Genomic DNA, 5,297 nt, shown 5'->3' on the forward strand with positions numbered 1-5,297 from the left:
TGACCGGTAAGGGCATTTATTTGTGTGATGAGCACAGATATTTGTTCCTGAGTCATGGATGTTTTCTATGTATATAAGTATTTATATATTATATATATCGTTGTCTGAGTACCCACAACACAAGCCTTCTTGAGCTTACCGTGGGACACAGTCAATCTGTGTAGGAATGTCCTTATAATATTTATTTTATTTATTTATTTATTTTTATGACTTATCGCATCAGCACTGCGGGGATGCCGCAACAAGCGCGTGATATGCGCGGATCCAGGGGGGGGGGGGGGTCATGGGATCATGACCCCCCTCCCTGGAGCCTAGGTTGGCCATACAAATAGACACGACAGACCACGTGACAGAGGGGCTCTGGGGCCTGGGCCTTTACCACGTGACCCCCCCCTGGGCACGAAGCTGGATCCGCGCTTGGCGCGTGATATTAGTATGTAGTACTGGCAGGCAAGTATAGTAGCGCGATAAATGATAAAACATCAGGCCGTCCCTATCGCACTTACAAATAGTGGTACCTAAACGTAACATGGTAGCCGCGCCGCACTCGTACTGAGTTTAACCAAACACACCTCGCTAGCCTTGATGTGGAGACATAGGTGTATTTTCATATTTCAGATACTGGAATGATAGATCACTTTGCCAATTTATTACCTAACCACCATAAAGCTTTATTACCAATGTTGTACTATATACTGACTAGTCTTGTTGACAAACTGGAGCAAAATATTTTTTTAGTTTAGTAGGGTTCAAACTCAGGCGCGGAACGGCGAGAAAAGATAAGTCTACCGTTAAATAGCATATTAGGTAGAAAATGATGTGCTTGTTTATATCTACTATACTCAGTAAAGATAAAGAGGATTTCTTGACACACGCCATCGCTCTCCTAAGGTGTAACGCAGGAAACTTTGTCACTACTTCATTATATTTGTTCTCATACAACAAATTGTAACAATTTGCTGAGCGTCACACAAGCCCATTGCAGAGATTGAGCTATTTTGTACTGGGGTTTATATTATGAGATCTCTTCACATAATGTAAAGTTTATACCTAACAACAAATAAAGCAGCCTTTGAACTGAATCCTTGAATATATAACATTTAAATTCTGACTTATTTTAATTTATAATAAATTGTATTTCTTGCGGGGTTTAAACTTGCTAAACTATAGTTTTAGGCTTGCCATTGCAATCGAGTTCTAAAAACTCTTCTAAATAGCAATAACGTATGATTCGATCACTTGTTTTAGGAACCGTTTCTTCGTGCAAACATACAAGTAGATGAAATAAATATTACAGATTAAAAGATTGTACGTAAATCTGTGACGTGACTTAACCAGATCATTATGCTATTCGCGTGATGAAACATCTGTATTCCTACTATGATCGAATCTGCGTTACGCTCAATTGGCTGGGTACCTAATTAGAAGAGTAACTTATTAACTAAGCCAGCTATATTTGTTATGTATATATTTAATGATCGCACATGGAAGTTAGGTTAATACATGATACAGTAAACATTGTTAATTAGATTCGCTAGGGTTCGTCCTAAAGGCCAAAGCAATTTTCACAAAGTAACTGCCATTCGCCCTTAGGTCGGCATACAAATGTTAAAGCAATAAAACTCTTTGTTCAATCAGATGGCTAGGCAAGCATCGATTCGTTGCGTAACGAGACTTGTCTGGCCCACGCCTTATATACGCGCGGCGATAGCGCTATATACCTAGAAGTATAGAACTTTCGTTTCTTGGCGTTACAATAGGTATATAGATGTAATTAATTATAAGTACTGCCATTGCACCCGTAATGTAACAGATTCATGTAGAATTTTATTTTATGCCGAACAATAAAGGTTGCCTTATATTCTATTTAGCAGTACCGTTCTACCGTTAAAGGATGCTGAATATTATTTTCTTTTTACTATACATTTTAGGAAGATATTTTCCGCCAGTGCACAAATAAGTATAATTATTAACCATTTTCTGCGCTTTGATTGTATTGCCACGGCATTGTCTGAACAATCAACGCTACGCTGCTTTGTATGTACGCTAAGATCAAAATCGTAATTGTAATTATGTGATTAATTTAAAAATTATGAAAATTATGAAAGGTTTTAATACCTACATTTTACTCATTTATGCACATACAATCAATTATTTAATGAAAATATAAGACTTTATTGTTGTTAAAATTACTTTCGTAATTTTTATTTGTCATCAATTGAATTTACATGTAAAATATCAATCGATTTATATTGGTTTTATCGGAATAGAAGCATTTAAGAATCAATGTTGTATTAAATAGTACGAGATGATTTTTACCGAATATGAATATTTTTTTATATGAAAGGCAGCCAGGTAGATACATTTTTTGTTATCGTTAGAAGACAATTTAGTACCTAGTAGATGTCGTTCTTATTTTGTCTACTGGTACCTACTCAATAAGAACGCCTTTGTGTCTGATCTTGAGAAATGTTTCTTTGACGGGCTTCTTGGCTATGCTTTACTAAGGGCCAGTTGCATCAACCACAGTTAGGGCCAGTTGCATCAACCACAATTGACAGACACATCATCGTAACGCAGCACGCGTCTATGGAATTTTCCATACAATAAAATTTAACGAACGCTTTAACGGTGACATACGATTTTATGCAACCGGCCCTTAACGTCAAGCAACAGAAGCCTATGGATAATCCCATACAAAATAATTTGCGACGCTTGATATGATTCGATGCAACCGACCCTAAGTAAACGTCCGTTAAATTACGAACGATGACCATAAAAAGGAGTCAAATAAAAGTGTAACGTTTTTTTACCAAGTGGTTTATTGTACTGAAAAATAGGATCATAGTAGGAAAGCAGTGAATTAGTGAATCTTAACGTTGTAGCAATAAGAAACCACGTATTTTTGTACCGCGGTCTCGTTCATTAACTTAACACGACCTAGTAAATTTAGCTTACATAGATTTAGGAACTTGGCGTAGTGAATGCAAGCGGGCATTTTGCTTTTCTACGTCATTTCTTTCATACATACGTTTCTTTTTGCGGTATCTCGAAAAAAGGATATTCTTTATGCTGTTTGCGTGAAAATAGCTTTTACAATGCTTGGCTTATATTTAATATTTATTTTTACATGAATGACATAATATTAGAACATTACAAAAAGTCAGGTTGATAACAATGTGTGAATAATTTGCGGAGTTTTATTATCAATATACTTATAATCAATTCTCATTGTATAAATTAAGCTTCGGAGTACCCCGTTCAAAAATATAAAAGGCTGCATTTACAAACGGATGCACGCTGCTAGCCAGAATCTTCGTACTTCGTTTTGTACCTATTTTTATATTTATTTTTATTCACGGAGCAATATAATAATTTTATATTGTATGTGCAAATAATTTAAATGTATTGTTATCGTCGAATGAAAGATCAATTCATAAAATTTTACAATGTAATAATGATGCAAGCCAAGTACAAAGTGCTTTTATAAGTTATATTATGGTACATTGTAAGTAAGGCGCCCGAGCCCACTAGTATTCAGGCGTGGGAGTTACGCTACTGTTAGTGTGTAATGTAATTCCGCATATTGTATCATTGTATTTAAAATCCTGACAACCACCAAATATTATTTCCACTACCCACATTAGCCTTATAAATGCCTAATGAGTAACTGAAAAAATATTTTATAATAAATAGTTTTATTAACTTATTACAAAATAAAGAATATTACCTATTATACATAGAATGTATAAATTATAATATTAGGTAAATTTTAATGTTAAATAATCGTGTAGGTACGACAGTACCTATGTATAAAGTTGACTAATATTGTTTACTTGTAAGTTCTGTTATGTAGAGATTTTTGTTTGTAATATTGTTAAACTACTGCGTGGACTTCTTCCCAGGTGGTCCAATTTTTATAACCTAACCAATAAAATATCGATGTGGTTGTACATTTACATTTTAAATAGAATGTACTCTATTTACTGAACTTGTTTTGTTGAAATCCTTGCCCCTTATCCATTTACAGTCTGGCAAAAATGAGAAATTAAAAAGTGGCAACATAGTGTCGTCCCTTTTATATCGTTATACTGTGTGCGAGTAAACGGCACGCTACTACGATGTTGCCACTTTTTCATTTCTACTTTTTATGGCCAAGCTGTACAGTGCCTACCCACTTTTACTATTTTGTTATATCCAGATCCCGCACGATCCTGTTTTGGTGCTATAAGTCTGTATCTTTAGGAATTTAACCCTTAAATGCATGACGATAAAGATTTGTCAATAGTCAAAAATGCATGATGCATACAGTGCTGGACAAAATTCTTCATACACCGACATATAAAATAAACTTTCTATCATAATTTCTCTACCCTTAAACTTAACATCACAGTTGTGTTGGAAAACTTTTAGCTAATTTCATGGCGTACAACATACAGACAATAACATATCAATGATTGTACAAATATTTTTTTACATGGGTATAAATATAAATATTAGTACTTTTGGCTCTGGACAAATTTGATCATACAGTAATAAAAATACACGAATGAAATGCAATGTATTAGTGTGTATGGCTTTCATCTGCTTTAGATATTGCTGCTTGTCTCGGAGGAACATTTTCAGTTACAAACTGAAGGTATTTATCTAACCCAAGCTTTTTCCTGTGTGCCTACTAAAGTAGGCAAAGTGGGTATAATTCAGAATAACATTTGACATTTTCTTTGTTTTTTCCAAAAACTTCCTTAAATTTTGGCTAGGATTGATAACATGAGACTAAGTTAGCCATTGAAGCTACTTAATCCTATGAATCACAACGAACGCATGAAATAGACATACTAGTATTTTCTTTCAGTCACACATATATATTCAGACGGGCGATGGCTGAAAGACAATACCAGTATGTATATCTCATGCGTTTGTTATGATTAATAGGAATGATGCTTCAATGGCTAACATAGTCTCATGTAATTAAGAGGGGGTAGAGCAGGGAGAATTTTCAGAATCTGTCAAATTACCCCATTACACACACAAACACCCTTCACTCACACTACCTCAATTTACTGTGAAAGGTCAGTGACCCTTAATTTTTTTCAAGAGTGTTATTTTGAGTTTGTAGTCAACTACTGACCTCCTTTGAGAAATTAAAACTGTAAAAAAGGTAGCATACAAGAAGACAGAGAAAAAATACGCGTCATCTAGCTTTCCTTCTCTGTCCATGTCTCATGTGACTTTAATTTACCTAAATATGTAGATAACGTTCCTTACTCAGTTGATTGTTTACCTAGGTGTATTTC

Source organism: Leguminivora glycinivorella, chromosome Z (genome assembly GCF_023078275.1).
Source record: "Leguminivora glycinivorella isolate SPB_JAAS2020 chromosome Z, LegGlyc_1.1, whole genome shotgun sequence".
NCBI lineage: Eukaryota > Metazoa > Arthropoda > Insecta > Lepidoptera > Tortricidae > Leguminivora > Leguminivora glycinivorella.